We start from the raw sequence: 27517 nt of genomic DNA on the forward strand, positions 1-27517 counted from the left end.
TGACATTTTTACTCAGGTTGCCAAATCTGACTATTTTAAATGAGAAGAAGGTAAGATGTTATTTCCTATCTGTAGATCCCAGGTTTTTCAAAAGCATTTCCTTGGAATCTACATTTATATTTCCATAGAAATTCATGAGGTAATGAAGTTGAAGACAGTAAAGTCAGGGTACAAGTATTGGTCTGTCTGTATTCACCAACTCATACAAATTAGACTGCTTTCAAAACAGTGAATTTTTTGGACTCCTCTAGTAAAAAAATTCTGAGTTATCTTATGTTGGGGAACAAAGAAACATAGAGCTATCATGCCATGTGACTGAAAGCATAATTAAGCTCTTTCCAGTGAAAGTGGATCAGACAGCTTAGTTTTTATGACTTCACATTTTTATCAAACTACACAGTCTATATTATTTTATTTGCCTATAACTATGTCTTCTGTATATGTGCGTAACTATTCCCACAGACTAACCACTGTTAGCTAAGATGTGGTTGCAACTCTGCAATGAGGTCATGTTCTCTGGGCTGGAGCTGAAACAAGATCTAATCTTTTTCCCACTGATAGCAGTAGAAATACTTGTGTTACTTTAAATATCAATTACACTTTTTTTCCAGAACTAAATTTATTTAGTCAGGAATAATGCCAGATACTTAAGATATTTATTACTGAGCAGTATGCTGGCAGCAGTCTGTCAAACTGAGTAGGACCACTGCCACAAACAAGTGCTGCATAAGGAAGCGAGTGCTGGGCTACACGAGGCTTCATGACTGGACAACAGGGAACTGAACTGGAAGGATGGCTCCAATATCTCTACATACTTCTGATGTGCTATATTTGGGTTGCTCAGCCACTTATCTTTCTCCTATGACTTTGGACACACTAATGCTCTGGTACAGTGCAGGGGCAGCTCATTGCTGCCCTAAACTTGTTTAGGATCTGTAGGTATGAATGGAATGCAAATGTTGCTTTGAGAGGTGAAGTGCGTACTCATTTTGATAGGTAATTATAGCTGACTGCTGTAACTAATATTTTAGGTACAGAATAGAGTGAGGATTATGAATAAATGCTTACATATTAGGTAAATTCTCTCAGTTAAGTATACTTTTGTTCTGTCCATACAGTATCAAGAACAACAGGGTCCTGCTCCGTCTTTAATTTCCCAAGTATAATACAAGCAATAAATAAAAATATATGCTCATGGCAGGATTTAGGAGTTAGGACATCTTGTTCATCAATTTACAGTATACATAATCCAAGCTTTATTTTTGTCATATATATATATATATATATAGTAGCTGTAGTAGGCTACTTTTCCATCTTCTTCAATCAGAAGTCAATAAACTACACTTTTGTCCTATGTCTAACTTGTCAAGTTCTCTAAGAGAAAATGTGTTTTAAAGGAGTAGGAGTTAATGGTCACTCCTGCACCATAAATTGCATTGGCAGACACACAAGTAGCTTGTAGAAGTAAGGATGGCTTTCTCCTTGAAAGCTCTAATGAGACTGGGGAATAATATACAATCTCTGATTCAGGTACACCGCACCACCAATTCAGATTCAGGAGCTTTTAAGCAAGTTGTAATGCTTAATAATACTGGAAATACATCACATTTGCTTATTTTCTGAACACAGTGAGATAAACACTTGTTATAGTTGTGGAATGTAGCTACCTTTGATTTCTATTGCTGTCAAAATACTTAATGATTATTTCATACATGGGATGGCAAATACCCTCAAGCACTGTCTTGAACCACGATGGATAAAAAAGAAAGATGCCAAATTCTTTTGTAAACTTCTTGACTGTTTTTGAAGAGACTTTTAGCTCAGTTACTGCAAATCTTTTGTAATTCATGTTATTACTATTAAGTATCTTTAGGCTCCCAAGAAAATTACAGTCAATAGGAGTGTATTGCTTTAATTTTAACTGATGTGTTTTCTGACTACGTAGGCAATAGTAAACTTTCATGTAAGGGAAGAATGAAATCTTAATAGTTGATTGAAGCACTGTGGGAATGCCTTTCTGAAGAAGTAAGGCAACTTTGGACTGGCCTTTTTAAAAACAACAGAATTAATTTCACTACTGAAGACTAAAATTTGGCAGGTTTGCAGTTTTATTCCTGCTATCATATTATTTAAAGCCTGTACAAAACTGACAGCTTGGCAGAAATCATAGCCTCTGAAATAACTTCAGTATGCATATTATACCTGGAAGAAACAACGTTGATTCAGTCTGTAGCTTGTGTTCAATCTGTAACTCATAGCCTGATCACTTACATTGCACTTATTTCTTTTACAGTATCTGTATTCTGAAAACGTGTCAATATGCAAATGACTAAGAAAACAAGCTTTTCTCATCTTTAGAGAGACTCAGACATCAATTTATGTCAATCTTAATACTTAATGACTGGAACGAGTTAAAGACTGTATACAGTCTTAAAGTAAATTTCTTAGCCTTGCTTTTTTTCCAAAGCACTATTGTACATTCAACTACTTGGAGCTAGTATTAAAAGCTATTGCTTTATATTTCACCTACAAACTTTAAAGTTATTTCCAGGCATGAACTTTTAAGAATTCCAAGCAAATTAAAATTCCTTTTTTGCAGAAAATCATAGAATCATAGAATAGTAGAATGGCTTGGATTAGAAGGGACCTCAGAGATCACCTAGTTCCAAGGCCCCTGCCTTGTGGCAGGGCTGCCAGCCACTAGATCAGATTGCCCAAGAACCCATTTAGTCTGGCCTTGAATGCCTCCAGGGATGGGGCATCCACAGCTTCTTTGGGCAGTCTGTGGCAGTGCCTCAGTGCTCTCTGAGTGAAGAATTTCTTCCAAACATCTAATCTAAACCGCCTTTTTTTTTTTTTAGTTTAAATCCATTCCCTCTTTCCTAATAAAATCCTAGTAACTGAATGTTGAAATACTCAAAGTTGAAGCATACCAAATAAATAAATAAATATATTTTTTAAAACAGAAATGATAATTTGGAAATCTTAAAAGATAAACTTATGTTATCTTAATTTGAAAATGAAGTTTAACTCAAGAACAACAAATTTGGTTTGGAGATATGAAATTAAAACACTGTACTTCCAGTTGATATTCTAAAGTAAATGACATGAAAATACTTTCAGTCCCCATTTTTTCTAATCAGTGCTTCCTTTTATCTTGAAATACAAGTTCAGAGATTCTAAAATTTGGCGAGACTCTCAACCATGAAAATGTACAGTAAGCTCTGGTTTTGGGGTTTGTCCCTTTAAACTGTACAACCCCACTGAGACAGGAATTGATTCATGCTGACTATTTTTATGGTAGGCTTGAATATAATGTTAGACTACGCAATAGCATTGTTCAATCTGAGATGACAAAGAACTTAAGCTTTATTGCAACTGCTATAATTTTTTTATTATGAATGAGGTACAGAATTATTGCAAAACTGAAATCTTTCTGCCATTTATGTTCTTCAGCTTTCAATATGACATGTTGTCTATTCAGATTAGTAAAAAATATTATGAGCTATTGATAACTAATGCCTTTCTTGGAAGAACATTTGCCACATACCTGGAAAAAATCTAATAGTCATCTTTCCTTGTGATTCCTGCTTTCAAATACTGCTGTTCATTATCCTCTCATTCTGAACACGATTATAGAAAAACTGTTACATGCCACTATTAGAGGGCTTTCCACTTAGACTTCAGGCTCATAACTGAATCGGCACCTAATTATTCTGATGATTAACTGCTGAGAGTCATATATTCTGCAGAATAAATGGTGACCTTTCAGTGTCTTCTAAGACAGAGATACTACTGATGAACTTAGAGTTTGATGCAAACTCCGCTTATTATTCTCTGATCATTTTTAGAGAGTGATGGTGAAAAGAATGATCCAAATAATCGGGCTTATTAGCTGTCTCGTAATCAAGGACCAGAGGAGAGCATTTCGCCCAGTTACCTCAATTGTGTCAGCTTTTGTAGAACATTTACACAGTTACATCTGGAAGAGAAGAGGCTGATCACATTTAATAGAGGGAAGATTGTTACTGCTTATTATTCACAAAAGAAGCAAAAACTATCACTGTAGTCTCCATCAAGAACATCCGTTCTGTAGAGTCCAATATACAGTGAATAGAATTAAAAACTGGATTCACATTTATTTGCTTCAGGACACTGAGTACAAATGCATCTTTTATTGGTTTCACCAAGGTAGGAAAAATTTGAATGAGCATTTACATCATTCAAGCTATTCTCTGGCCTCCGTTGGTGTTAAGGGCTCTATGACAAAACTTATGGCAGATAGGAGACGGAGCAGAGCCAGAGCACCTGTATTCCTCCCCACCCACTCTCACAGTTCAGCTCTGATTGATTTGTGGTGTTAATTCCAAACACTGACTAAGCCTTCATGAGCAATCATATCACCAGTGATACAGTGCAGCATTTTTTTTTTATGATGGAGGTGGGCACTGATAGAATTCTGTAGTCATTATGAGAAGCTCCTACACAACTTACTAAGTTAACGGTCCTTTCTCAGGGTACTAATAGAGGATAATTTGCAGAGCTTTAAATTTGTACAACTTTCTAGAAAAGCCTCAAGTTGACATAATAAATTCATTCTCTCCTCTCTAGTGGCATAATCTATCAGCAGAGCTCATTAGAATCTTCTAAAACAAAGCCTTTCCTAAAATCCTGTTGACATCTCTGAAATTTACTGCAAGTCATATCATAATATTTTCAAAAACAGTACCGGAAAGGACCTCTGGAGGTTAATCTGATCCAGTGTAACTCAACTGCCTGTAGATCACTGGTGAGCTGCAGAGTTGCATGTGCCAGCTAGCAGGCGGCTCAGGAGCTGCCTCCCAGTAGTTATCAAATAGCCTTCTGGCAGGCAGAGCAAACCTTGGCTCCCAACTGCCAGCAGTGCCCGCAGGTGCGAGTCACTGGGAGCTGGCTCTCCACTGCAGTCAGTACCCATGAGCAAATGGAGTTGGGATCCTATATTTGTAATTACAGCAACTAAATTAAGATTGTTATTTTAAATCACAGAGTACAATTTATCTAAATGTTAAATATGTTATATATTACTCTTTTTCCCCAGATGTTGAATTAGAGACATGGTGGTCTGTAGACTATTTCTGAAAAGAAGTGGAAGTCTGTAGTCAAAAGATTGAGAAAAACAGAACTAGTCCATCTCCCTGCCAAAGTCAGAATAAATTAAGCCTATGTCATTGTTGCTTTAAAATTTAAGAATGATCTATTCTTTACGTTAAAAAAAAAGCACAATCATAATTTTATTCCCACTTTATTACTTCTTCTGCAGTGTTTGATGGAAGTTAAGAAACATTTTTGAAAGTATTTCTAAAAAACTTCAAAAAGCACAAGTGGACAAAGTTCAGAATAGAAATGCCTCCAACTTCATGTGAAAACTTAGCTGCTAGAGCAAATAGAAAGCTACAGGATTGGTAAGGAAGAAAGCATAACACCTGTAACACATTCTAAACTGATTCACAGTTTTTGAGTGGAATTTTAGATAACGGCCTGTAGTTTAAAGATAAGGGCTTCCTATGCAAAACCTGATGAAATACCATACTCTTACAAAACCAAACTGAGTACTTTCAAAACTATACATGTGCAATTTGGTTCACACTATGAGATGAAAATGTTACTGGCATTTCCCATCCACTGTGTAAAACACCAAACACCACCACACCTATGTAAAGCTGTGAATCATTCCAGACCACAATCTGGTTATTTTTTGTCCCTTTCTTCATCAACACAGAAAGAAAATTTCCCTAGGACTCTGTGTATTATAATGGACGTGACTGCTGCCCTTTTCTACCTAGTAATCAGCTTTGTTTGAGAAAGAGATTTGGGGAAAAGGCTCAAAGAAAACATCCTTATGTTAGATCCTGCCGCCTTCTGTGGGAAAGGAAACACAGGTGTTGCAGCACTTGTGTTGCATGTTGAGACTGAGTCATTGTTTCCCATTCCTTTGAGTATCTTTCACGTAACCATGTTTTCCTAATGTGCACTGGGCTTGTGACAGTAGTCATAATATCAGAACAGCCTTTAATGTGGTCTTTGGACTCTTTTTTAAATTAATATTCTTTAGAAACATTAAGCATGCTAGAGAAAGTGTATATATATTTCACCATTTCTTTTTCTTTCCAGATGCCTGGCTTTGGGTGGAGAGTGAAATTTTAAGTCTCACTTGCTATTAAAATCAAAGAATAAATTTGTAGATGGAAAGGTAACTTTTCTTTTCTTTTTTTTCTTAAGATTGTAAATTGAAATGCATTTGTCCACAACTGGAATTTTGCCTTTGTCCTTGAAATGTCAATTAACTTTAACATAACAACTGGAATATCATGCCACCACATGCAACTCCTGCCTACTGTCTCAATAAGAACACTATATCAATGAAATTAAAATAAATATGTAGTCATTCTGAAGCAAGAGAGCATGATTGTGAATTATTAGGTCAGAATACCTCCGCAGATTTTATAAAGAAGAAACTGTTTTCATCACAAACTGTTACCACATCAAAGAATCACGGAATGTTTTATTTATGCCAGTTATGTCTGGATAATGATCAAATTATTTACTGGGTAAACAGCTACCCTTTGCAGCTACGGGATTCTTTTTTTAGGGGCAAAACGGTACAAAAAGTAGCATTTTGCCTTTGTGTTCCAGCCTCAGATCAGCATGGAAAAGAAATAAAGTAATAAAAAAGGCACAGAAGTATATTTACTTTCCTGCCTTTAATGCCACAGGCGATTGAGCTTCAAAATAATTTTATGAAAAAAGGGTAGAAGTGGTTCTGCTGAAGATGTGATATTATGTAAGGGAAAAGGCTTTGGCACTCCTGTTATAATAGTTCTTGTTTAGCCAATGACTCGCCCAAGTCTGAACTAAACTGAGGTCAGATGAGAGCTGTAATAAAGAATTGCTGAGGATTTGGACAGAACTACCAACTGCTAATAAAGTGACTGCTTCCAGTTGCTAAAAATTTACTGGTGACATTTTTATTTTTCAGTTTTGCCATTTCAATCCTAAAATACCAATATAAGTCTGCAAATAATTAAACACACCAACTCCACATGTATTTCCCATAATCCAGAGAAATAAATCTAGATATATGATACAGCATGCATTGCAGCTGAGTTTCCCAACTTACAAAACATTTTAAAATAAAATAGAGTAAAAGCGACATGACAGCTCTTCAAGGTCATGCCCTAGTATGTTGATCCTACTATATTTAAAGGGTAAGGTTGGGTCACAAACTAAATAAGAGTAATGCTGAAGATTTTTTTGTTCATTTTCGTCCTGATGACCCTGGCAGAGGCCTCACTTTTTAATAAGTGTGTGTTTGTGTATGGAGGCACCTCCAGAAGGAATGTCTTAGATTATACCCTCAGAATTATGTCTGAAATTGGAAAAACATTGTTTAAAGAAACATCATAACGTTCAAGATTCATTCTAGCCTGGTGCATGGTTAATATGGCCACTAACCAAATCCAAAGCTCTGCCTTGAAAAGAGGTGAAATTCTGGTATGTCTGTTTTGTGTAACAAGAACAATATTGCTGTGTGCAGTAGTTTTGAATGCGTTCCTGTACACAAAAAGAAAGAATGCAGAGGTTGAAAAAAGAAAATATTCCATGTTATTGTTATATATTTAATTCAACAAAAAATAGATGTTCATTTCACTATATTAAGACATGTCAGGAGATATAGGAAGGTATTGTACTAAATTTTGACATTCATATACATATAGGCAATTAGAGGCATCAGTGAAATCCTGTGGGCATTGGTGTTAATTCAATTTCTAACCTTTTCCCCTTTTTCTATTGCAACCTTTTTGCATTTTTGCCTTTCTTACCAATAAATAAGTTAATTAAGGTAGGAGGAGGGGAATGCAATATAATTGCACATTATTTACCTATGAAGTGTTATTTAAATGACAGCAAAGAAATAGTACAGGGAGACCTAGAGAACTCACAAGAGCTGAGGAGAAAATGTGAAAAACAAGACAAAACAACGTTCAGTAATGAAAACTAAGAAGTCAAATACTTAAGGGAAATAATCTGAAACACAAATATACCATGGAAGGAAGATAGTGTTCGGAAAGCACTAAAAAAAAAAAAAGAAAAAAGAAAAAAGAAAAAGGACTCAGGGCTAGTAGTGAACAGTAAATTAAATAAGGGCTTGCAATGTGATACAGCTCTGGGAAAACAAACAAATGTGATTTTGGCCAGCATATACAAAGAGATCAAATTCAAAGTGAAGCAGTGTAAATTGCATGAGAAGACACAGAACTTTTGAGAATATGATGTGCAAAGTAATGCTGGATTAGTGTAGAGGAATACAAGGTGACTGACTGGGTTAAGACTCAAAGCTATGTGAACAGGTGCAGCTTCACTAAATTTAGTAAAATTTTCCCTGCTTTTTCTAGAATTGATTTTGATTCCTTTTTTCAATTATTATGTGTCTTAATTCACACAAATTTAGTTGATTCTTTGAAATCTATGCCAAAATTTTAAAGACCACCACATTGGAGAACAGCAGTTAAATGAATCATTTTTCAGTTCTTCTATTCTTTGTTGCTTTCCCAGTTTATGAGCTAGGGATTTTTAAGCACCCATGGGAAACTGAAAATGTTTCAGGCCCAACCGTTAGCTGAAAGCTAGCTCAGAGACTGCAAGCAACTCCCAAGCTTGCATATCCTTGCTGGTAAACATGGAGAGCTCATTAGTCTCAGCTGAGGTTACATGCACATAGAACAGACAGACCCTGCCTTCCCTCCCTGCTTTTGAAGGGAAATAGTGTGCAACTACAATTCGAGCTAAAACCATTTGCTTGATCTTTAACTTTTTTTTTGTTCTGAAAAGTTGCAGTCATATGATATTATTTATATGGAATTTTGGAAAGCTTCTTATACCTTTTTCACATGACCAGTGTCTCCTTAGCTTGAAGATGCATGGGTTCAGGAGAGCAGCACTGGAATGATTTCAGCATTCATTCACTACAGAAAACAGAGCCGGTTGCGTTAGATGACACAACAGCTACGGAAAGACTAAGACACAGACTGTCAGTTTCACTACCTTTGACCTGACAAAAAGCATGTGTAACAGACGTTACTGGACCTGATCCTTTGCTAAACTGTGCCTCCTCTGATAAGTTTTGTCTGCTCATAAGCAGTGTAAAATATAAGCACTCAAGTAGCTGGAAATTCTGTGAAAGTATCATCCCAATTGCTCTCTGCACTCACTTCACATTAGTGGAATTGTTCCACGAGATACTGGGCATTATAGGAATGGGCCAAATGTTTGCAGAATGGGAGCGTTAAATTTCCATACCACTGCAGACATAAGGTTTGCTTCAGGACATGTATGGCCAGCTGTGTGTCTGTACTGTTGATCAAGAGACCAATGGGCTTGCTGCTTGTAAGGGAAATGGGCAGCTGATTGCAATGGTACCAGAACTGCAAGGAAAATGTCTGCTATCTGCTGTAAGTAAAACTAAAAGCCAGTGACCTAGTGGCTCAGTTAGAAGAGAGAGGGTAAGCATGTGCAAGGCCAATGCTCAGTGCTCTTAAGTAAACAAACAAACAAATGCACACAAACACTGAACAGATGTTTGATTCACAGGAGCCTTAAACCAGTGGGGTCACTTCTTGGATGTCTGCCACTTTCCATGCAGCAGTATATAAATCACACATGCTGTCTGTAATCTATATAAAAATCTATATCGCTTAGACAGAGGAATTGGCTGCAAATTTGTAGCCCGGTGAAATTTGCTGATGGTATGGAGTACAGCAGTGCACTGAAGAAAGAACTAAGTCTTAATTCAAACAAAAGTTTTTAAGTTGTAATACAAGTTGGCTGCTGCCTATACCATATGTGTCTTTCAAAGTAATAAACAAACATAGTGTATACACAGGTGATTGCAACTAAATTACAGTGGGATTATTTGGAGAGAAATTGTAAAATAGGGGGATTTTTTCATCAAATATCAGTCAAATGTGGAGAAGCAATTAAGTAGTAGGAGAAAATCCATCAGGAGAATACACTATACAGGTAAAAGGTTTGACTGAGTTCTTTCAGTGCTCTGAGTCAAGGCAGAAATGTTTTTGCTTTTACTTATAAACCCGTTCCTAACAACCTGTTTTAGCACTTGGGAAGGCACAAAGAAGAAACAGAAAGATAGAGGGGATGATGACAAGCTATAAATCTCAATGCTTAAATTAAGTGGTAGGGCTAGAAATACAGTACAGTGCGTCACTTGTTACTGTGTGACAAATGGTGCTCCATTTGCTAAAGTCATTTACAACTGGTCATTAATAAAGAGGCTGGGACAGGGGATGCCACTTGCTAAAGTTCTAAAAGGAAAGTGATTAAAAGTAGCTGGAAGTCTGAATGTACACTTCAGACTGAATTCCTGATCTTAAACATAAACATTTTACTGACAATGTGCACTGCTCCCCCTAGGATTACAAAACCCAACCATAACAGACAGTACTCCAGATGTGTCATAAGGAGATATGAGTAGGAAAACCTGACCACAAAGCAGTTACGAAGAAACTATACCTTTGCATTATGCAGATTTGTGAAATACCACTGTAAAAACTTATCAAGATAATTGTAGGGAACTCAGTTACCAGACACCAACATCGTGTTATCAAGAGATAATGTCTCAGCAGAAATCCAGACACCCTTCTCACTGCAAGAGCTTTGATACGTAGATTGTTTACCAGATTTCTCTCCTGAGACTCTTTCCTTCCATGATGTGGACATATTAACTGAAGGAGACTACTTTCATCTTGACAGTGGAGTAGGTCAGCAAATTATGAGAGACGATTCAAAAGTAATGTCTCCTACTTTATTATGTTGGCCCATGACTTCAAAGGTGGATGTTGGTGTCATGGCAGCAGAGGTCGAACATTCCTGCCAATATCCCATTACATGGTGTTGCTGTGTGACAGATGGCAGCAGAGGCAGAGAGGCCGTCTGTCAAAATGGCATCTGACATGGAAGTGTGGATGAAGCAAAAGAGAGTCATTGAATTCCTCCACACAGAAAAACTGGCACCCACTGACATTCATTAATGTCTGCTGAACATTTATTGGGACCAAATCATGGACGTGAGCACAGTGAGGTGGTGGATGGTGCATTTCAGCAGTGATGTGAAGACAAACCATGTTACAGATGACCATGAACAGCTGTCACACCCAAACATGAAGAGTGTCTCAATCAGTCAATCTGTGCAGGTTATGACCAGGGTACTGTGTATGGAGCTGAATATTAGTTTCAATGCATTGGAAATGATGGTGGCAGCATGGGAATATTGCAATTTGCACAGGTGGGTCTCACAGATGCTTACTCAAGGACAGAAAGAACACCGTGTGCAAATTTGTCAGCTCCTACTGAACATGGGAAAATGTAAAAGTGCCACTTTTATCAGAATGAGAAGCAATATTCACTATTATAGACTACATATAGAAATGATGAATTGCATTATAAATAAGGAACCTAACATTATAACACCAGGGTTATCAGTACATTATTAAAAATGATAAAGTATCAACTTATCTATAAATAAGATTTAAAAAAGGATACAAGCACTATCAAGAGCTGTTCTACTTAAACAATCTGTTTTCTTGTAGTGTTCAGCAAACATCAGTGAATTTCTGTGGGTGGCAGTTTTTCTGTATGGAGGAATTTGATGACACTACAGCTTGCACTACTTCCAGAAAAAGTGATCTTTCCTGATCACTCAGAGAGGAGGTACGTTGATATTTCCATTGCTCTGACTTGTCTCTCTCTCTTTTCAGTTACCCCTGCCTTCCACAGCCTTCTTGGTAACCTTTCAATTACTATGACAATTGTAAACAAACAACTTGAAACAAATGGTCAAATCAACAAGACCAGGTACGTCTTTTTTTGTTTGTTTCTTTTTCTTTTATGAACATTTGAATACTGGTTGGTCAGGGTGTCATTTGATTTAAATTTATCAGTCTTGGAGGAAAAACAGTAGAAGCTAATGTTTTATCCAAATGCAGAAAAAAATGGGCATCTAATTACAGGTATTTTTATACTGCAACTTTTCAAGAACTAAGATGTCACAGATAAATAAACACAGCTCTTTAAGATTGTTTCTCAAAAACACTTAAAATATGTAATGCTTATTATTTGGATCTGAAATATATATATATAATGATAAGCTTGAACTTTAAAAATGTTATCTTGATAAACTTTTGTAATGGAAATGAAATTTGGAATAATAGAGCAGTTACAATAAATAGATAGTAATAGTAAAATTAATCAAGATCTACACAAATGGAGAGGAATATTGTGCATATTCTTTTTGCCATTTTTTTTCCCCAAGGACCAGACAACACATTCAATGCAGAATGGAATTGGCTTGTTGGCCTTGTTTAAGTCTCAGCATATTGAGATCTATAAATATGTGGGATAACTTTGGCAACGTCCAAAATAATGTTATATCATAACTCTTATTTGAGATCTGTGTGTGCCATGGTTAGACAACTGAAGGGGCTTTAAAGCGTGATGTGATCATTACGGTCTGAATTTAGGAATAAGACTTGTTAAAGAGTGAAAAAAAAAAACAACAAAACAATGAAACGGTGAAAAGGAGACTAGGAACATTTTGTTTCAGTAGGAAAAAGAGATTTTCACCCCAAGTAGAAAAAGGAACTTGCAAAAGGTGAATGTTATCATCAAAAAGATTGCCCTGTTAAAGGCCTTGTGAGTTAGTTTTGTTCTGGAACATTATTGCTAGGACCTGTGAATTTAAATTGATGGAATGACATGTAGACTGTCATTACTCTATAACAGAAGCAGATATTAGTAATTATATTATGTCATTCACATGAACTAAATTATAGAAGACCACTCATAACGGCAGGAGGAAGATTGTAAGGAATTTCAAACCATTCCAAGTTTTTTTGTTTGTTTTTTTCTGGAATAAATCAATTCTCTAAAAATAATTTTTTTCAACAGTTCTCAAAATGGCAACATTCTTTTGTCTTATCTTTACTAATACTGAGCTGCTGTCTTTGATCTCTATCAGTATACGAAGAGAAATTGCAACAAAACTGTTGGGAGATGTACATGTTTCATAGATGAAGAGATGTTAATTCAATCAATGCTTTAGCTGTGGAATTAAATAGCATTAGGATTTGACAAGCTGTGCAAAAAAAAAAAAAAAGTTTTCTGTAATAAATTTGGGGTAAAATCAGTTGATAGCAGACAGTTATGAAAGGCAAACTGAATTGTACAGATTTTCTATTAGATTTGATTGGTTTTATTTATTGGAATTTGGTAGCAAACCTAAAAGGTTTTTTTTACTGAAAGATCATGAGTATACAGACCTATTCAGAAGTCCTTTCCCTTTGCATTCTTTGTCTAAGACCATTTGAGGATTTACAATCTACCTTCATTTCAGTGACTATCGTTGATGGAGAAGCTTCTTGTTGTGGGCTGATAAAAGATTATGGTACTTTTGAAACATGAAACAAAGAACTTAAAAGGACAAAGTATGAAATAGCATGTTGAGATAGAACACGTATATTCATCACTTAAACCACATAGCTAGGAATCTCCAGTTAAAGTTGATAAGGAACAACACCATATGGATCAATAACATTTATGTACACATTAACAGGTAAGAGGAAAGGAAAATAAAAGGTATTATAGTTTATACAATAATCTATTAGACTATATAGTTAAATTGACTGAAGACTGCTTGGAAAAGTTATTCCCTGGGAAAAAATAAGTGCCAGTGATTATTTCAGATCTAATCACAGAATCACAGAATTGCAGGGGTTGGAAGGGACCTCAAGAGATCATCGAGTCCAACCCCCTGCTAAAGCAGGTACCCTATAGCAGGCCGCATAGGTAGGCATCCAGGCAGATCTCGGATATCTCCATAGACCGAGACTCTACAACCTCTCTTGGCAGTCTGTTCTAGTTCTCCATCACCCTTACCATTAATAAGTTCTTCTACATGTTTGTATGGAACTTGTGTTCAAGTTTTAGGCCACTGCTCCTTGTCCTGTCACTACATACCACTGAGAAGAGCCATAGCTTAGATATCTATGGAAACTATGAAAATTCAAAAATAAAGTAAAATAAAATAAGCTAATATATATTAAACCAACAAAAAACATCAATAAGAAAAACGAAGTTTGTAAATTCCCTGAATACTGAACAGCTAGATAACTACTTTTCTTTGATCTTTATCTGCTCCCTACTTGCGCTTGTGCTTTACCCTGTCTCCATTTTCTCTAGAATAGAAGTTGTTTTAATTTTAATAGTACAGATACTGGGTTATGACATGCTTTTAGCTGTAACTATTAATGCATATTGATAAATGGAATGTCCATCTAAAAAGGGCAATCCGATATATGAGACAGTCTAGATTTCTCCTTTGCTGTTCACTGAGAGTCACATAGGGCATGTTAATAATCTGAATTGCTCATATTACTTCTTTTATTTATTGTTATCTTCTAATCTCCTGATATATATCTTGGCCAAGCTTCCCCTTTTTAATCTTTTCAGATTAAGACAGTCTGTTGCATGTGGGTATATGTTCTACGGAATATACATTAATGTTTTGTAGAGAAGAAAACAGAAAGCATTATGCCTTAATAATACCTTAAGTCAGACTTACAATAAAAATAAACTAGTGCAGCTCCATTGGCTTTAGAGGTGTTATCTGATTTTCAGTGGCCAAGAAGCTGCCACAATATTTCCTTTTCATTCTTGATATTTTACTTGTTCATTTTTATTGAGCATTCCAGCAGAAGATTGCTTTGGCTGTAAACAGAAGCAGCAGTGCTTCTGAAATAGCATTCATATACTGTGGCAGTGTATAGATTAGATAGGCTTAGCAGATGCAAACCTGTGTCTGTATTTTTAAGGGGAAAGAGTAAGAGTACATGAAATACTGAACAGCAGGACTGCACTGATTCATAACTTGCTCTCTGCACTGCTGTGGCTTGTCACCAGTTGTTCACAACTTCAGCACAGTCCCTGGGGATTCACAAGGCTTTATGTATTAGCACAGATTATTTCTGATCTCACTGCAAAGTGCACAGAAACTTGCATAATTAAAGTCTTCAGCTCTTTCCTCACAATAAAAAAATGCATCCACAACCAACTTAATTCCCACAATCAAATGAGTATAGATGCAATCCCTGCACTACTCCTGTCAGGGATAGCCTGCCTGTGAGAGCGAGCAGGGAGTGCAGACCCATGGTGGAAATAGCTCATTCTCTAGATTACAAAAAAAAATTACGGCAGTTACCTTACACATACATAGACTACATGCTTGAACGTATTATTTGGTAAGAGGTATGCACAGAATCCTGTAACTCTTAAGGATAAATTACAAGGATCCCTCTTCTGGGAATACAGGATGCAGAATGATGCCTTTCATGGAGCAGAATACTGAGGCTAGCAGCTGGCAAGGTGAAGGAATGAGCTAGGAATGAAAGACCAGATCCAATAGTACGAATACACTAAAGAGAGTCATATACCAACTCATCCTCTGACATCTGACCACTGGTGGTTAATACTGCAGACTGCCTTGTTATCTGGCAGAGTATAGTGGACCCACTTTTGAGGTCCTGTTGCTTAGGGGCAGTTTGGAGGCTTGCCTTTACTGAGGAAGGGATGCATCGAAGGAAGAAAGGAAAGAAATAGGGTTTTGTCTTATCATCCTTCCATCATCACCCACACAAAGGAATTTGACCTTTTGATGGAGTTGTTTTCTCACTTTGTTTAGTGGTGAATTGTCATTTGCAACAGGTCTCTGCCATCCATGAAGTCCTACGCTCTCTCCCACAGAGATTTTTGCTATGGAAGGAATACACACCAGTAATAAAGATCAACAGGATTACAGCTGCTTAATTGGACATCCACTAATAAAATTAACCAATAGAATTAAGAGATTTGTTTTGTTTTCTTTTCTTTTCTTTAGCATCACCAACAATAATTTCCCTCTGGCTAGATGCCAGAAAAAAAGGATCCCTACCTCCCTAGGTTTTTAGTTAAGTTTGCATCGTTTTACATTGTGCTTCTACATTTAGGAAGTGTAAACTCCTTCTGACCATTTCAGATATAAATTAAGCAAACAATGTGGTTTGCCATATGCTGTCACAGCTTGATTAGAATAACAATAACAAAAATCACAGAATGTTTTGTGCTTGTGTCTGAAATTTTGTACTTTACAGTTTTTGTAGAGGGATTTCATTTAAGACAACATGATTTGTCTTGTGCAATGTTTACTTTTGCCCCAACCCATTTCACTTTCATATATCACATTAATACACTTGCAGTTATTTGAACAGAAATTATACTGTGTAATTTGACTTCTGAGTAATAACTGGAAGCAACAACAGAATCTTAAGTAGTAACCCAGCTGTCTCCCAAGTATTATTAAGCCTAAAGAGTTATTGGGAATGCACAAAACTACAGAGGAATTGTAAAGAAATGATTTAATCTGTATATGATTCTAATCAAGCTTGGCTTGCTGTTGAAAGGCTAGTTTGATGAAGACTGCATTTCCCTTATGTGAGTCCCGACCACGTAGTTCACTATCAGCTTACTGCCTTAACAATAACACTTAACAATTAACAATAACACTGCTTATTGCCTTAACAATAGCTAGAAGGTTTACAATAAAACAAAACAAAACAGAGCATTAAAAAACACCGGAACCCACCATAAAACCCAATCCATCATGAAAACAACAACAAAAAAAAACATGTTCATGTCAATCTGGTTTTGATCACATACTTAGAAAATGACAGACAACACACAAGCAATCAAAGTGACTAATAACTAGCACAAAGAAAACTCTGCTTAAACAAAAACAAATTTATAGAAGTCATTATTCCTATATTTTCAATCCAGGTTTTTAATTAAAGGAATAAATTCATCTGGGACTTTCTTATATTACATAATTATTTCTGCTACTGTCATGCTACTGATTTTGAAAAAGAGAAGTCAAATATTTTGCAGCAGACCCTTTTACAATATAATGCGGTTCCTGGACTTAATATTTTTAATGCAAATGCAGTGAACTGCTTTACAGAACTATCAAAACAAAAAGATTTTATCGTATGCTATGGCAAATCAGAGAGAAATGTCTTTATCTTTCAGTGTTAGGACACGCTCCTGCAAGTGTTAGCATTATTTCTAGAAAAACACATAAAGGAATACTTTGCTAATGATCACAACTGATTTTAATGGCATTAATAAAATGAAGTAAACTTCTACATCTGCCTCAGTGTTTGCAGTCAGGATTGGTTCTTTAGTGCCAGATTCTGAAAACTCCAGTACATATAGATTGTTCCTTTGAAGTTAATGAGATATTTGTATGAGTAGGGGCTATTCACTTGAGTCAGTGGTTTCTGGTTGGAGCCTTGGTCCTTTCTGTTGCCAAGTGTATTTAAGTTTATAAGACCGTCCATTTCAACACATTTTGTTTAGTTAAACTAAAGTACTTCATTTTTAAGGAAAAAAGTTATATTGCCAAAAAGTATAAACAGGACTAACTTTGACTAATATAAATATTTGAAAACCAGAACTTTTTGTTATATCTTATAGAAACAATCCTAATACAGATGACAGAGGGAAAAGTGCTTTTATGGAATAGATGGTTCCACTGAAGTATAGCACAGAGGAAATCTTAAAAATAAATATGAGTGAAATTTGTCTTCTAACAGCCAGTCAGTCTATTTGGATCAGGTTCAGAATATTTTTACCTAACAATTAGATCGAAATTCTTTACATTTCCAGTTCCGCAGCACATTATTTAAACCTTAAGTCTCTCTAATTAAGAGGAATCATTAAATGTATTCCTATTGCCTGCTTTAAGGTTTATTTGCTAATAAGCAACTGGACAAGGGATGTGTGAAATGAATAGTTGAAGAAAAACTCTGACAGCAAAAGAGAGGTCTGGAGGGTGAAGTTGGTTTATTAGGCACTGTTTGTCATGAATGGGTCTACTGCACGTACAAAAGCAAATCCCACTACCTTAGAAGATTAATTCTGAAGGAGGCACTCTTGGGTCAAAGTATACATAAGCGTGTGCCTAATCTCAGAGAAATCAGGCTATTTTCTCACAGCAATTAAGCAGAGGTCTTGAGTTTCACCCACAGTGTATTTAAACACAGGATACAATTAAGCCCCAAAGTATTAATATCTGTGCTGTGCAAAATTACCCAGGAAATAGATTTTGCCCTCTTTTAAATGGAAAGCAAGGCAAATTAAGGAGGATGGCTTTATTTGAGTAAAAATTATCCCAAAGCAAATGTAAGCCATTCATTTTTAACTGTTAATTCCTCATGCATTTTTTCTTTTTTCTTTTTCATACTCACATAAGTAACCCTGGAATGTGCAACATTCAATGGATAGAACTGAGCAATACAATCTCACTAAAATATTTCTATTTTATAGCTAGGATGGTACAGGATGATAGTACAAAAAAAACAAACCAACCAAACAAACAAAAAAAGCATTTAAATCAAATTATTAACAATACTAGCAAGCTTAAGGATCAAGGAGAAAATTGACCATAACATCCTATTCAGCAAAGAGCAGTTATAAAAGCTCTTTCCTCCTTGATATCTAAGGACTGTTGAGCAGTGTCAGTAGAAACAACACTGGGACTTAAAGAAAATTAATGCCAGTTTGAACTCTTTTGAGAGAAAAATGAAAAACTTCTCTAAACACAGAGCATACTTGTCACTGAATATGAACTCCTGCAAAAAACATAGTAAGAACTAAATAATTGTTTTAAAATTCTTCTTTCTCAGCTCTCTGAAACACTATTCTGATTTTATGGACATTCACATTACTATTTAAAATATAATCCACTTTTCTCTATCATACCTACATAATCTATGTCACTCCCAAATCACTTTATAAAACATGAAAACCAATCTTTTGCCCTCACTTTGGATGACTGACTTTTCCTATCAGAACAAGTGTCTATATACACAGTAACACACTGTACACTGTGATAAATCATAACCTATACTTTTATACTTAAAATTATTATAGTTTTACTACAATAGCAAAGCACATAACAATTGAAACAAATTAATTCTAGTTCTCCAACCACTTAAGTCTTAATTATTATGTCAAATTTTGAACTTTCAAAATGATGATTTTAATAAATACTCAAATTTAAAGTAACTTCCAGAATCATTTTTTAAAGAAATAAAAACTCCTCACTGATCACATTGGTCAGTAAGACACTGTTTTAACCTTTAAAAATGCAGCATATCCCAAAACAAGTTGCTTATTAAATAAATGCTCTTCTTGAGTGCAAGCGACCTTTTAAATGATTATATCTCAGCACTTGCAACAAAAAAAATTTCACCTATCACCCCTATACTTCTGATGTGCTGCACTGGGTGAATCTATAACCTTTTCACAATATGTAACGTGCTGCAGAACACAAAATTACTTGCTAACTTTAATTAAATCCTTTCAGAAAAGGTCCTGCTGACCTCCTCTTCGGAAAGAAATCTTACTAACTGAAATTAAAAAAGAAAACATTCTAAATCTTTCTATATTTGATAGCTCTAAGTGAATCCGCAACCATTTCAGAAAATTATCTTTCAGAACACTGAATTAAATCTGCTGCCGAAAACTCTTCAAAATAGATTCCTTGATAAATTTCAGGAAACGTTAAAATATCATTCTTGTTTAAAACACACAGACCATTTATTTTCCCAGGAGTCACTAAGGGCTGATGGAAGCTCACTGAAACCAGAAGTCGCCTTTGGAACAGGCCTTAAAATAGCAATCTAGTTAAGTACTCCAGATTGTAAACATACTGCAAAAGATTTCAGTACAAAACTTAGAAAGAAAATTAGACACATTACCTTCTAAAGCACCAGATTTGTTTCTTTTTTTAAATAAGAAAGCATAATTTTAGACCAAAAAAAAGAGATATAAAGGGACTTTAAACACTGAAACAAACTGCAAAACTGCCCCTATGCTACATTTGCTGTTGTTCAAATAATTATAGCAGACATAGAACTCTGATCTCTACGCTAAGCACAAAATGACAAAATCAATTTTAACTTTAAATTGCTTTAGAGCATTATCAAGCATAATACCTTCAAAGTCCATGATTAATTTAAAAGTACACTAGAGTTTTCAAATGCTATTTGACTCAGTTCAAGTTAAGGACCATACCTTTAAAGGCTATCAGTGATTAAAAAAAGAAATTTTGTAGGCCTCTGTCTACATACATGTATATAGTAACTTTAGCATGTGCTTGCACACATTAGCTTGAGCACTTTGTAACAGCAAGTGGTTGACAGTCTATATGTGTTGGTCCAGATCAGGATCATGCTGCATCTATAAACTCTATAAAACTCTGTGGTTTTCCTGGTAACACAGACACAGGTGCTGTAGTTTGCTTTTGATGCTGGCAGGATTGTAATTATTTATTATTTTCTCCACAACCTGAATTAAAGAGGAAACATAAATCTTGATATGTTTTTATATTTAGATAAAGAAAATGATGAAGACTGGTTTCTAAATGACCGGTGCAAGGAATTTCATATTACAACATTTGTTTCTATCTCTACTGCATTTTTTAAATTCTGTTTCAGGCACGGTTAGGATGAAGTTTATTTATTTGAAATGAAATCTATTGTTGTCAGGGAAGCATGCCTTATAATTAAAAAAAGCCCCCGATAATGAAAAGAAACTCACAAGAATCTTTTTCTTGTTTGGAATGTTCTGAGTTAATAAGCCAGTGATCTTGAAATAGATAAAACCTCCTGATGTAAAATCAGAATTAGTGCACAATGACACGCTGGGGTACTGGAACAAGCAAAGAAATGGAGAGACATAAGAAAAATGGAACTTGCTGTGGCTTTCTGGAGACAAAAGAGATGAGTTGTCTGACTGGTGTGTAATCACAAAGTTAAACAAACAGCAATACGGCTAAACTAATTCACTGTCAAGTCTACATGTCATCCTGGCTGGTTCATTATGTGCATTTGTGACAAACAATACGGAGGAGACAACTGTACTGAATCAAATAACTTGCAACAGTTTACACTCCTATAAAACTATTTACATTTTGTCAAATGAATATTTATAACAAGTGGCTTTCCCTTCACAAACACTATAGCTCAAGCAGCTTCCATTCATTATCGTATTTAGGAAGTACAAACACTAATTCTGTGAGTCAGCAACGCAGTCTGTCGTAACTTGCCAGAAAACAAGGCCTGCAATACAAATGTAAAATCTAGGGAAATGCCTTGTTCCTCCAGTTTTCTCAATGCCCAAGCCTTTCTATGTCTCCAAGTCATGGGAATTCAATTTCAGTATTATATCTGCCCTTTAGTAGTGCATCCCCAATGAAACAGCTAGCGAAGTTTATTTTGCACTTTATCGATACGGTGTAAACCAGCATGTGCTTTCCTCCGTGGGGTGACTGAACCCAACTTGTCTGTGTGCACAGACAGCACTTTGGCCACAGATGTGACTGGTTAACTGTACAAGCAAGGAGGATAAATCCACACAACAATACTTCATTCACCAAGGAAATCTGCTGTGGATTACAGCTTCTCTATGGTTACGTCTGTTCTTAATTTACTGCTTTTATTCAGTTTTCAACCATAAATGAGCCCCTTATGAGGCATTCACTATGCAGAATTGACAACTCTTTTTATCTACTCGAAAAATATTTTTGGATAATAATTTATGGTTACGAAATATTTTAAGCAGTTTGAATAGTTACATTATATTCTTTCAGTACTTAATGATGCAGTATCCCCTGTAAAAATGGAGACCTAGGCAATCTACTGACTTCACATATTTATAACAAAACACAGCAGCCTTGGCCATACAGAAACACAAATTTTAAAACAGCATATATCATGGGAATGGCATTGGGTTTTTTTATTTTTTTTTTTATAAAAAGCTCTTAAACAGCATCTCCTGAGGAAGTCCTGGGCCAGAACTGTGACTAAGGGCCTTGTGGATGGGAACATAAAGTATTTTGGCAGGCATGATATTTTATGGTCTTTCTTTTTTTTTTTTTTTAAGTTTGCGATAAATGTAGATTTTAAGTACTGTTCGTCAGAGAAATGAAGCTGTCCGTAATGGTGGGGAGGGTTTCCACATTATTTATGTTTTATGTATGAAACTGAAATGTGAGCAGGACTATTTTAATCTTGTTTCAGCATCAAAGACAGTCTCTCAATTTGTATGCCAAATTAATGCGCTACCCACTTTGTAAAAGCCATCTAAAGGAAGGATTACCATTGGGCACTAAGTGATGCTTAGGAAAAAAGGTTGTGAGTAAGCAGAGCTACCTAAGAAACTAGCGACGTACTGCAAAGCTTCTGCTGCAAAAATGTATTTTGTCTCATACCAATATCATGCTTTCTATCAGTTCTGACGTACTTCCTCAGAGGGATGACATCCATTGCAACTACTATTGGCAATAGAGAAAGGGAGCATTGCCACTGATATGGAATATTCTTATTAATTGTGACAATAGAGATGAGGCTTTAAAAAGCCTTCCAAGATTATAAATTCCCCTTTGCATTATTTTAGATTAATTTAAAGTGTTGGCACACAAAGCTTTACAACTTTATTCTTGGCAAAATATGAGTACTTTCAGACTCATTGATACTAAGGGATTCTTTGCTATTACAGAGTAAACTCCCTGTAGATAAACAAAAGAAAACATTTGAATGAGGTACTTGCAGTGTTTTCCTCATTAGCAGCTACAGTGTCTTGAGCAGGGAATGAGTGTTTTGGGAAAAGCATTCCTGGCATTAACAAAGAAAGGACATTGCTTTTACAGGCAAGAACACTTTATGGCTTTCTGAAACATCCTATCACAGTACCATATGTAATCCAAATAAAAAAAAAAACAAAAAACTGAAAGCAAAATTAAGTGTTAGAGTACTTTAAAAATAAGTGCACTTGTATATAAATACAGCAGAGGAATACTGAACTGATTTTAGTTTGGTTGCTTTAAATATTGCCCCTGATGTTTTATGGATTCCAGTTCTTCCTTTGTTTGCTATTTAATTGCAACTGGTTTTGATTTCTTTATAAAAATAAAAAATGCTTTGTTTAAAACTGAATATCCTCTTTTTCATTTAGTGGAGGCAGTCAGCATGTTAGGTGTAGGAAGACATTTTCCTCATGTATTTAAGATTCCCCTGGAGTAGCTGTATAAAACACCACAGCAGATACTCAGCTCTGCAATCAGAGGGGCTGTGCCAGTGAGCCTCTGGAGCCTTCTGAGCATTAAAGCTTCCCAGAGTTAGAGGTTACCTTTGAATTGTGTGTGCATGTGTGCACATTCATTTGTGTGCCAGGACCATGGCTATGCTCTCTTAATCTGCATTTATGAATGAAAGTTTTAAATTTAGCTAAAGTCAGTGGATAGCCGCAGGGCTACTATCAGTTATGCTTGGTACCGTGATCCAAACTTAGCACTTACATCTCAATTATTATGAAGAGATTTAATGGATAGCAAAATCTATGAAAGCTCCAAGAGCCTGAGAACTCAGTAACTTCTTTTCCATGAAAAATGCACATAAAAAAAAGAAAAAAAAGAAAAAGAAAAAAAAAGGAATGCCAAAGCAGTAAAAATCACTGCTGTTCAGAAGTGCCAAATTGGCTTGAGAGGAGCCACCTGGATTTGAATTTTTAACAGTGGTTTTCCTTTGTGCTGCCTTTGAATCTGCATTACTTCTACTACGAACAAATGAGAGCAGGATTTCCCCCTCAAACAAAATCCTCTGATACTTGCACACGTGGGCAAACTCTGTAAGGCAGCTATTTCAGCCACAATAAGGAAAAGAAGGAGCCAGAAGTGTTGGTAGGACATAAAACACTTCTGTAGCATTCAAACCTTTGTGGATTTGTGCCCAGTTTGCTGAAACTGAGGGGAGGAACAACACAGAAACACCAAAACAGCTGACAGCTCCTAAATGGTCCTTGCGTTACAGAATCTGAATGGGTCAACAATTAATATTTTTTCCTTCCCTCATTTTCCTCCTAAACTCAGATATCTCAAAATCTGGGTGGCAAAAGATACAGTGCTCCAAACCACAGCATTAGGGCTTGCCTAACAGCTGTATTTCACACATGATGCTAAGTCACCTATCAGTATTTTCTAGCATAAGTAAAATGAATTGCTACAGGTCTGAATTCAGTTGACTAAGGCAAAGACACTGCAACATAATATGATCATTCCACTGTGAATTCTACTTCTACCCATAACTATTGCAGCTATGAATTGATCGCTACCAGGATACCTGACCCAGGTGGCTAATGAAATGAAGTGTAATCTATCTGACCCATCTGGCACCTGAGCCAGCCTCTGCTCTTACATAATTTATATTCTAGCCAATGCACTAATTTGAATCCTACCCCTCATCATAGTCCATGTATGATCAAGTACTGGACAGAGGATCATTTAACACTGAATTCTACCAACCTATCGCAGGACCACCTGTTCTAAACTGCTTCTCCTGTTGCATAAGGAAAAATAAATAAAAATCATAGCATTAGGGGAAAAAAACACAAAACAAATACTTGCATCTAGCCAGAACCTTCCCCATGCCAAATTATGACTGTTACGTCTCATGCTTCAGCAGCACACCTCACTAAAGAACTTATTGATGTCTTTTCTATATCTTCATTGCGGGTATTGGAGGGCTGTTAGAACCCTTAGAGTCATCCCTTCTCCAGCATGAACAAAGCTCATCCCTCAGCTTTTCTTCATTAGCCAACTGCTCCAGCCCCTGACCATCCTTTTGGCTCTCCAATGAATCTGACATAGTTAGCTGATGTCCTTCCTTTACTGGGGGGAGGGTGTCCAAAACTGGAGGTAGCCAAAAGGAGAATAATCACTTCATTTGACCTTCCAGCTATGTTTCTGGTGATACAACCCCTTTATGCTGTTAGCTCTCATCACTGCCAGGATAGGTGACACAACAGGTGTTGCATATTGTCCAACAACATCTGCAGGTCCCTTCCAGCAAAACCACTGTGGAGCAGTCCTCAGCCTGTACTGATGCAAGGGTCTAATTTCTTCCCAGGTGCAGGGCTTTAAACTTCTTGCTGAAATTAACTCTCATTGTCCCAGTTCCTAGTCTAGGTTCTTAGGTGTGCAAAATTGATGAGCATCTCTTCCTCCAGCTCACTGATAAAGATATGAAACAGGAGACATCCCAGTATAGATTGCAGAGGAGCTACACTTTCTAAGTAGAGCAGTAAACGTAAGCCATTCCTTTTTGAGGTAGATAATTAAATCAGGTTTTTTTTCCATCTTAAATGTGATGTCCCAACATGGATACAAGGGAAGTTGCTAAGATCATTGTAGATGATACTCATTTCTTCCTCACTCCTTCATCTCCACCTACAGATCTACTAATTTCATCATAGAGGTCAATCAGGTTGGTAAAAGGGTGCTTTACTTTTTTAAAAATACCTGTTGATTACTCCCTATCACCTTCTTCTCTTTCATGTGCCCAGAAATTGTTTCCAAGGTTACTTTGTGATTTTTCCAGCACCTGCATTTAGGATCACCAACCTACAGTTGGTCTTTCTGGGTTGTCTTTCCTGCCATATTTGAAGATGGATACAGCTTTTATCTCTCTCAGGGGATTTCCCCGATCTCCACAATCTTTCAAAGGTGATGGAGAAAGGCCAGTTCACTGGGCAAAATGAGGCCAATTCATCAATCAGTTATCTCAGCACCTCTGGATGTCTTCCATCTATCTGGACCTGCAGACTGGTATGGACCAAAATTTCTCAAGAGAACTTTGACTCAATCCTCTTCCATTGCTGTTGTTTGCTGTCCTCTTCCAATTCTGTCTCTAGCCACAGAGGCATAGGAGACCTTATCAGTGAAGAGTAGAGTAATAACTTACAGCCTTATTTGCATCTGCTGTCACTATTTAGCAGCATCCATTTAGCAGCAAGTCTACATTATCTGTGCTTTTGCTCACAGGCGCTAGAGGTTGGCCCTTAAGGTCAGATTTAGCCTTTCTGGTGGTTCTGTGCCTACCACCAACATGCCCAATATACTTACCACACCAACCTCTTTTCTCTCACTTAACTATAAGGTCATTTTGCCATATCCAGTCTTTATAGTGTACAGCCTTCTTCACCAGGATGGAGGCCTGCTATAATTGTTTTTTCTTGAAGTGGTTATATGTAACAAGGTGCAATTGCTCTTTACTTTTTTTTTGAATTGTATGAAGCAGTGTAACAAAGATCAGATATGAAGCTGGATGTTCCAATAACAAATGGTGTTTTTTTTCTACACTGACGCAAAGCTCTTCTAAAACCACCCCTGACAACAAAAACTACCCTTATTTCCCTATAAAACCTTACAACTAGCAAAGGTGACACGACTAGAGGGAAGGAGTGACTTTGCACCTATGCAGTCATCAGGCTGATGCAATGACTTCTCTGTGCCCCAGAGCAGCCTAAGAACAGGTCTGACATGCTTCTTAATTAGAATACTGCAGGATCAAAAAGCATAAAGGTGATTAAAAGTCCTCAAGCTGCGCTAACTTCTTCTGCAATTGAATATCTTAGTCTTATAACCCAAATATTCAGATGTTCGTGTCAAGGGTTCACAAATACTGAATTAAAATATAAGCAGATAAAGCTTCAGCGAAATGAAACACTCACATTTTGAAATTAAGCTTGTTTAATAGCAACAGGTTCTGTGCAAATGAGAAGACAGTGAGGGAAAAATGAATGGTAGTTTGCCCCTCTGAACAGAAAAATGGACTGGAAAGCCGGTAAGCAGCTGAAGCTTCAGTGCCAGAAAATGGAGCAGAAGTCATAGAGCAGAAGTCTTACTATTTTGGCTGGCTCCTCTATATTATAGAAACAACAGCTTAATCCTATTGGCATACATATCTTTTCTTTACTGATAAATAAAAAGAGCTGTGGAATGTTGTATGCAATTCATTTTAGCTGGTGTCTGGGATATCTTACTGGCATGCAGTGTGTAGGGCTGTGCCAGATGGCAGAGTTGGCATCTGCGGAGTTGCTCAGTGGGCATCTTACTACAACTTTTCAGGAAGCAACGCTCCATTTCTTTCTAAGATTGAATACTAGGAGAGAAATGGCAGCCAACGCCTATTCAGCTGTGTTTTTACCAGTACAAACTGTAACATGCCACTCCTTGGCAACAACTTGCTATAATTTCATCACCTAAATACATTAAGAACCACCTCCTTTGGAATGCCTAGGACATATTTGAAAAGGGGAATTTAGATGACTAAGGGCATTTAGCAGTAGGCTGCAACAGAGGTAACATAAGAAAATTACCAGATACTTTCTCCCACTATCTGTTTTGCCCCTCTGCTGAATATGGGGAATGGAATGCATACGTGCTTGTCAGCTGCTTAAATGCAAAGTCCTAGAGCTTAGATGAAAGATGCCTCAGTCAGCAATTTAAACTAAAGGCCTCAGACTTCTTACTGAT

The 27517-nt window shown here is 36.5% G+C and overlaps 1 protein-coding gene and 1 long non-coding RNA gene across 34 annotated transcripts in view; one reads left to right on the top strand and one right to left on the bottom strand.

Annotated features, from left to right (window-relative positions):
- The window catches only part of ADGRL2 (adhesion G protein-coupled receptor L2), a 382604-nt gene that overhangs the window by 221982 nt on the left and 133105 nt on the right, over positions 1-27517 (bottom strand). The gene's annotated exons all lie outside the window — the stretch shown is intronic.
- The window catches only part of LOC107053990, a 39309-nt gene that overhangs the window by 5909 nt on the left and 5883 nt on the right, over positions 1-27517 (top strand). Inside the window, exons 2-3 of the long non-coding RNA XR_001467866.4 lie at positions 6154-6232; positions 11814-11910. This is a non-coding gene — a long non-coding RNA (uncharacterized LOC107053990). The remainder of the gene's footprint in view (positions 1-6153; positions 6233-11813; positions 11911-27517) is intronic.

This window comes from Gallus gallus, chromosome 8, assembly GCF_016699485.2.
Source record: "Gallus gallus isolate bGalGal1 chromosome 8, bGalGal1.mat.broiler.GRCg7b, whole genome shotgun sequence".
In the NCBI taxonomy this organism is placed as follows: domain Eukaryota; kingdom Metazoa; phylum Chordata; class Aves; order Galliformes; family Phasianidae; genus Gallus; species Gallus gallus.